Consider the following 8,849-nt stretch of genomic DNA (forward strand, 5'->3'; position numbering starts at 1 on the left):
TAAGTGAAGCTCAGCTTCGGAGCATTACAAACACTGAATGCATTACAAATTCATATTCAGCAGAACTAGTGAATAAATAATAGTCATCTTGATGTGATCTTTCTTTATCCTCACATCTTGATAAAGCCAGTGAACTATTATAATAAGCTTGCTAGACCAGAAAAAAATTATCAGTGAATCTTTGTCAATGGATTTCCCCAGCTAAGCAGGACAAGCCAGGGTGATACAGCAGTTACTGCCTTCGGTTGGTATTTGCCAACCTGAGTTATAGGAGCAATGTCAGGCACCTTTCACCTTTTTCCTAAGTGAAAAACATAGGGCACTTCAAGCCAGGTATCTTTAGTTACCAGGCTTTCTGACAAGAACTATCAGATTCTAGCATACCAAGCACCACTTGGCACCAAATAAATCTCTTTAAAATGACAGACTTAAAGAATCTTCAACAAGTAAACATATAGACAGGAGTTAAAGTTAGAGAAAAGGATTGGTTCTCCAGAGAAAACATGAAAGAAAGAACTATCTAATATGGCAATTTCCAGCTTTGAAGAAAAGTGGGTCAGCATTGATTTGAACACATACATTTGAAATGAGCCATCGTGCCATTCTAATTATGCATTGAAGAAGTCTAGATGGGTAAAATCCATTTCTGCATCTTCGGGAGGGGGGGGGGCTTAGATTTCTTTCTCTTATTTTTCTTCCTTCAACCAGCCACTACTTCCCAAGTACAAATCAAATCTTTCTACCTTCAAATCTTATAACTGAATTATATTTTTACTGGTTTGTGCACCCTTAATTCCTACTATATTTTAATTCTAATCCAAATTATTATCTGTTGAATAGTAACAGATCCTCTCTTATCATCTAAACCAGAGGTCCCTTATCATCTAAAGCAGTGGACACCAGAGACCAGTTCCGTGGAGGACAATTTTTCCACAGACTGGAGAGTGTGTGGTTTTGTGTGCTGCCTGCATCCCACAGATGGGGCTTTGCTTGTTTGTGCGGACCGGTTGCTGGTGTGCCGCAGCCCAGTACTGGTCCACAGACCAGGGCTTCTTTTCCTTCTGTATCTTGATACAAAGGACTGTTTTCCTAATAGACAGAATTCTATTTGAGATCATAAGGAAATTTAGACATCTTAGAACTATATGAAGTAGACAATATATTTTAGAAGCCCCTCTTAGCATATATTTTCTTCTATATATAAAAAAATAAATAAATGCTTAATGCAGAAACATGATAGAACTGATTTATGAATGAACATATATGAAAGTGACAAGGATCAGAATAGAGTAAGTCATCCATCCCTAATCTTCAGTGTCATGTCTTCTTAATAATGAATAGGGGCTGGAGAAGGGGGAGAGAACTGACAAAACAATTTCATTAATCAGTAGTGTTCTATATTTCAGCATGTTCAAATACTACTGAACTATTTGTATAAAACTGGGTGCAATAATGCTGTCAAAGCTGATGAAATGATAATTTACTGTAAAATAACAAAGAACTTTTAAACCCAAAGCAGATAAATATTATAAAATATAGAAGTAGAATCTTCCCGCCTCCTAATATAAGCTATAGAGAAAGTATCAAACATTTAGTTGCTTTCACTCCATGAAAACAGTAGGGATTTTAGATAGTCCCAATGGACCATCCATTTAATATTATTCATTCTTCAACTCCAAAAACTTTAACTTAAATTTTTGCTAGTCAACCTTATAATTGCAGTAATTTCCCAAAGCAGCTACTTGCTTTATTATACTGTGCTGCTGCAAGCTTCTCCCCAGCTGATTTTCTGTGAAACTGTGGCACCTCTGTGTATGTTACTAGCAGGAATCAGAAACTGCATTTTATCAGCACTCATATGCACAGCATGGGATGCTCAGATTCAAACCTGCTAAAAATGCACCTGCCCACTCAAAGAAGCCAATTACTAAAATCAATCTTAGATACTAAGTGTAATAGTCTTGCACATTAATCACATGAGACTAACAAAGAGTGCAGGGGGCAGGGAATAATATGTTATTTATAGAGAGCCAATTTTGAGCACTTATCAGAATGCCTCTGACTTGCCTCCAGAGGAAAGAAGTCTCTTTTCCATTCTCATGTTAAAAGCAAAGCAGCTGAAGGTTCTGCTTTAGGATGTACCCATAGATAGTGAGGAAACAGCTGATCACATGCTTGTTTCAAGTGGATTAGACCAGATCAGCAATAGCAAGCTTTTCCCCCAATTGATTTACTGACCCAATTTATTTAAACATCCAGTTGTGACGGTTACTAAAATCTATCTTCAACTCTGCAGATTGTTCCTGAAAGTCCTTATCTGTATGACAATAAAACCCCATCATATCATTTTGTCATTCTCTGCCTTTTCATTTGTACTGAAGCTTCAAGCTCAGTACAAATATATGTGCCCCATGCATATTACACAATATGAAGTCTCCTGAACTTCCCACCCTTTCTCCTTGCTCTGGCTTCCTTTTCATTTGCTCTATCTGAGAGAAGGGGAAATGATAAAGAAGGAAAAGAAATGGCATTCTTAATTTGCCTGGAGAGAGATGCTCCAAGAAAGCACTAGGCTACATTCACTCTTTGGGCTTATTTAAAGAATGGACTATGAGATCTGTCTAGGATCCAGGTATATTCTTGTTCATAAATATTAGTAGAAATTGGCACTTGCAATGCTGAATGCTTGCAGTTTTGTATTTTATAAATTAAAAGAAACTTAACAACAATAAAGGAGTCCAGGAGTCAGAAAAATACTGTGCAGGAAAAGCCGGCTATGGTTTTATTGATGACCACACCAACCATATAACCAACTATTTTCCAATCAGCTTTTCGAAACATTGCTAATTTTTATTTCCTTGAAAACCACCTTTTCCACCTAATCGCAAGAGCTTAAAAGAGAGGGACAAGGACTAGGATTGCTTAAACTAAAGATGGGCAGAAATTAGTCCAAACCAATTGGCAGATTTCTGATTTTGATTTGACCAGTAAAGTTTTCTAATTACAAACATTTTAACATCAGCTATTGAATTTCCATCTAAACCGACTACTTCAATTAAGAAAGTCTGAGATAACCAGTTGGAAAATTTTGTGGGAAGGGATAGTGAACTCGCAACCAACTTAGCAAGAAAGATAAATACAAAATATAAGCAAAGAGGATAGGGAAAATTTAAGACAAAGATTTCTTTCTAGAATCACCCCGATTTTGATCACCCCAATACCCTGACAGAAAAACATACTATGAATTTCCCCAGGACCTGACAAATATTTTGGATGAAGACTGTGTTCTGCTTCTGTGAGTGACTTTGGGTCTTGGAGCAAGCTGCTAAGTGGGGGATAAAAGCTGGTATTAATGGCCCCCTGAGTTTGGCTGTCAGCATAAAGTGCTCTGGGCTAATAGCCCATGTTATCTGCTGCTTGAGGTCTAGGAAGGTAGATAACAGACAGAGAAAAGAGAGAATGCTAAACATTGGAGGCCTATACTCCCCCTCCCCCAACCCTGGTAGAATTAGTTTCATTTTCTCAAATATCAAATAATAGGAATTTTTGATGACAATTCTCCTAACATAAAGTTTTTATGAGTTTTTCAGCTGCTTAAGCTGAAGAAGGCTTTGAATAGCTGTCATGCCAAGGAAAACTTTTGGGAGCTTGCAAAAAAAGGAGGGAAACATACATCTTATGATGTACAAGGTAGTTTCTGTCATTTCTTCAAGGCAGGAACATCAATAAAGCAGGTAGACAACTCTCTTTTGCACAACTGGTATCAAAGTAAATCAGAGGCTAGTGATTGATTAATTGATTGATTGAAAATTCAGTCAATTTTTAAGATCAATTCTATGTGATGTAGGGAAGTGTACAATGAAACATTACATAATTATTAAAGAAGGACCAAAAAACATAAAACAACTGCATTGATTTGTCAATGAAGCATAGAAAACAAGCCTACTTAGAGTTTGACTCTTTTATTCTACAGTACATATGGGTTAATTTCAGCAAATCTAACTTTCATAATCCTAATGTATGGATTATATAGCCTGTGATTCACAGGAGCCTACAAAAGTTGTATTTCCACTTTTTTACAGTGATGAAAAAGGCTATAGAGCAGTTGTCTCTTGGAGGAAGATATACTGTATTTCTCTTTGTACTTTCTGTGGCAATCTAGGATGCACACAATTGCCCATTCAAGATGCCATTGTTCAGACACAACTTGAGAAGTAATCCAATGAATTAAAGAAATAATATAAACCAATAATACACTTAGTCTAAACTGTCTGAAACAACAGTGTGCTAGCTTCTTTCTGTTAGTGAGAGACATCAGCTCTCATATTATCCACACGTTCAACTGTTGTAAGAATCAACTGTAATTAAACTTGGGAAGAATCATATATTAATGACTATGCCTTGATGGAACAAAGAATATATAATGCTGTTGGCAACTAATCCCATACAGGTAGTCTTTGGCTTACCATTTAGTGACCATTACAAGTTAAAATGACTGAAAAAAGTGACTTACGACAATTTTTCACACTTATGACCTTTGTAACATCCCCATGATGATGTGATCAAAATGCTAGGCAACTGGTTCATACTTGTGACCACTGCTGTGTCCTAGAGTCATTGATCACTTTTGCGACCTTCTGACAAGCAAAGTCAGTGGGGCGGCCAGATTCATTTAACAACTGTGTTACTAACTTAACAATTGCAGTGGTTCACTTAACATCTGTGGCAAGAAAGGTCATAAAATGGGGCAAAACTCACTTAATAAATGTCTCAATTAACAACAGAAATTTTTGGGGTCAATTTTGGGGATAAGTCGAGGACTGCCTCTATTTCTCCTAACTTATGACTGGACCTCATGAATGATTTTAGCAAGGGAACGCAACTTGTAGCCCCTTTCTGCAGTCCATAGAGCTCCTTTTCACAACTATACAGCCAAATTCAGCAGGTAATTCAGCAGGATTTGGAGCAACACAATTGTCTGTTTTGACTGAAATTCTCCAAATCCAATTGTTTGCCTTTAAAATTTCTGTTTCACACCATGGTGATGTCATATCACAGTTACAGTGTGTGTTGCTTTCAAAAATATATGTTTTAAAGGATAAAGTCAAATAAAAAATATGCCCATTATCATTAGTTCTCATTGTTCTACAGAATCTATAGTTATCCAGCTATTGTGTATCAGGCCAGTTGTCCAAAGTCAACTGTTACTGAAGATTCATGCTTGGAAGCTTTCATTGTTAATCCCTTCCTCTCGCTAAAACTCACATGAGCTGTTTCAAATGGGTGTGCAATTTACAAAGCAATTGTCGGCTCTGCCAATATAACCAAGTAATAATTTCTGCACCATTTCATGACTGAAAACTCTGTAGCATCTATGAGATCTACATGAGATTAACAAATGCAATTTTGCATTCTGCTGATATAACTTGATCGAATAGCCCTATCTGCTGGTCACATTCTTCTGTGGGAATACTTCTTCCAGTTTGATTTTTGCAAGAATGACTTATTCCTCCTAATTCTAATCTGTTTCTGGCTTTGAAGTGAGAGCTGGAATTCTTTAATGTAATGTCATTCCAATACCTTTTCTATGTCTTATTCTACATATATGTCACATAAATCATTCTTTCTTGTTTTGAGGGCTTTAACAGTTTTTGGCAAGCTGAATAAAAGTAAGAGAAAAAGAGAAAAAAGAATTCACTTAAAGAATGGCTATAGAAAATACGGAGAGCTCTTCACAAGTGTACAGATAATTTATCTTTTGCCATAATACGCACATAAAGTAGAGCCAAGAAAAAAGTTGCTCTGATATAAAGTCAAAACTTGTTTAAAAGCAAGCAAAATACAATATAGTGCCAGAATTCTGAAGCTGTTTACGGTTGTATTCTCTATAGCTTATAGAACATACAGTCTTGGTTAAAAAGGAAATAAATAACTGTTATTATTTTGAATTCTCCACAGTTTCATCAGTTACAAAAGAAGAGAACCCTGGTTGAATGGACCTGCTGTAAAGAGGGTGGATGGCATAGACCAGGGATAGGCAACTTTGGCTCTTTTATGACTCGTGGACTTCAACTCCCAGAATTCCTGAGCACCATGCTGGCTCAGGAATTCTGGGAGTTGAAGTCCACGAGTCATGAAAGAGCCAAGGTTGCATACCCCTGGCATAGACAATGATCCAACTCTCTGAAGTCAGTTGTCCTTGCTGAAAAATGGACCAAGGAAACAGCAAGCTAGCAGTCAGGTTTTACATACAAACTGGAAAGGGGAGATGCACACAAAATGGAAAAGCAGAAATTGCTGATGTCTTATAGTTGCTATCCAAAGAAAACTCAAAATGTTTCAGCCAAAAGGAACAATGGAGCATTGGAATAAGCAACTTGCAAAACTTCTGTTTCATCCCATGGACACAAAAGTAGATGGCATAGCAATCCATGCAGACTATTATCCCTCAGGCAGCTTGCAGGGAAAAAAATTACCCAAGGAATAACTTCATATACTTTTCAATGTGTTTAAAAGAAATTCCGAAAGAAAGCAATAAAAATGTAACCCTGATCTCAGCAACTGAAAAAAATTAATTCATATTAGTTTAGGATCTTATCAGAAAAGACCCCCCACCCCTTATTTTAACATAGAAGTCTTTAAAGAAATCACCATCAAGGTCGTGGTCAGACAATACATTACCAGGACAAAAGATCTAATAATCTGTTTAACATTTCTTCCTATTAGCACCTCTCCCAGGTGCACAACCAATAAACAAATCAATCATAGTAGTCTTTCCATTTACACAATACGCTGGCACAAGTAAACTTAAATGTTCCTTCACAGAGAAATTCACGTCACAGAAGCCAAACTTCCTCTTATCTGTGTATAATCAAGATTTGCTTCAGTAAAGCACTGGTTTTGTCTTAATCTCCTGTCACTTGTCAAAGCCAGAAAAACTTTGGTTTTGGTGGGCAGTATTGAGAAAGGCAAGAAGGAGCAGGAGAAGATATGTGTTCTCCCTCACAATTCCCCTCTGACAGACATGGTAAGCAGTCCCTTCACTTGAGAAAAGTGCTCACCAATGCTTAGGATCAGAAGGCAAAGAAGGCAAGTGACAAATCCTTCAGCATTTCTTGCTATAGTTTGAGGTAAGTGATGCTGGAGGAGGCAATTGGCACATTTTCTGTAGAGCTTTCACAAGTGGTTCAAAGAAATGTGGTCAGCATTTTTCTCCAGTTGCAGAAAGTTATAAGGGACTGTGAGAAGCATTACTGCACAAAGCAATTCTGAAGAAGTGCTTAGCCTGACACTTTGCTGAAGGAAAGCATTCGTTAGAAGAACTGTATAACTTCAACAGCACTCATGTATGAAGTATAATAGTGCATATTCACACAGCACACACATTTCTACAGTAATTGATTGTAAATTAAGACACAACTCAATGCACACAAAATTAATCCAGCATATTTCCCTAATAAATAAATACAGAGTAAAGAATGAGAAAATCTCTTGCCCGATAAGAAAAATGGAAGAATAAAGATCTTTTCTCTCTCCCTGCTTTTCTGACATAGATGGTAGGAGAGGGAGAAGGGCAGCAGCTGAGAACAGTTCATTGGTGCCATTTTGCTGAACCCATGGACCTATTGCTTAGTGCACGGGTGTCAAACTCGCCGCATCACGTGACGTATCATGACATATCGTGACTTTTTTTTTGTATTGCTGGAGGTGGGGTGGGCGCAGCCTCTGTATGATGCAACCAGCCCTTAGACTGGCAGTTTGACACCCCTGGCTTAGTGGGATTAAATAACTGAGAAGCAGAAAATCCACTTTCCAACCTTACCTTCCTCTTTTATCCACATAGACATTGCCAAGATGGAATAAGGAATTGGAAGTGCAATCAGAGCTTCTTTAACCTAGCATACGTTTCTGCAAATTCCACACTGGGAGACAACGCATAGTGCTGTCAGACAGAGATCACAGAGATGCAGATTCAAGAATGCTATATATAATATGTTGTACGCATGGTATGATATGGTGAAGTCCTAAGAAGGTAAGTAAACAAAATACCCGAACATACAGGAACAGAGCATGTCTTCCTTCTTCATTAAACCATTCCTTTTTACATTTACAGATCTCATACAACTATAGTCTATTTCAATATGTTTCACCAAATGTGAATTTATTGTTTTAATGTTCTCTGTCCTGGTCTGTATAGATTTAAATCCAACATTTTGCTTAAATGTAGCTTCATTAAGAGAACTAATTCAATGTTTCATTGTGTTTCCATAGATAATCCAAAGTAATCTCACATTAAGAGCTGTGGTGGCGTAGTGCAGTACTGCAGGCTAACTCACTGCTCACTCCAGGAGTTTGATTCTGAATGGCTCAAGGTTGACTCAGCCTTCCACCCTTCCAAGGTCCGTAAAATGAGGATCCAGATTGTAGGGGGAAATATATTGACTCTGTAAACTGCTTAGAGAGGGCTATAAAAGCACTGTAAATGGTATATGAGGGCAATATAAAGTTAACCTCCATTTGGTTATCAATGACAGACACTAGCAGATACAGAACTTTTATTATATACATTAGAAAACTACAACATTACATTACTTTTTGACATAATCACCATTCAAATTGAGGCACTTGTCATAATGCCTTACAAGGTTTGAAAATCCTTAATAGTAGTCGCTCGGCACCAAATGGGCTATGGGAGAGTGATCAAACACTGCTTCAAAAGTTCTTGGATGCATCTAGTAGTGTGCGGACAAGCATTATCGTGAACCAACACCACACTAGAAGTGATGCCATAGAAAATCCCGCCAAATGTGAAGATGCCAAAGGAGTACTGCTAGTGAAGTTCATGGAGC

This window comes from Protobothrops mucrosquamatus, unplaced genomic scaffold, assembly GCF_001527695.2.
Source record: "Protobothrops mucrosquamatus isolate PMUCROS unplaced genomic scaffold, P.Mucros_1.0 scaffold353, whole genome shotgun sequence".
Classification (NCBI taxonomy): domain Eukaryota; kingdom Metazoa; phylum Chordata; class Lepidosauria; order Squamata; family Viperidae; genus Protobothrops; species Protobothrops mucrosquamatus.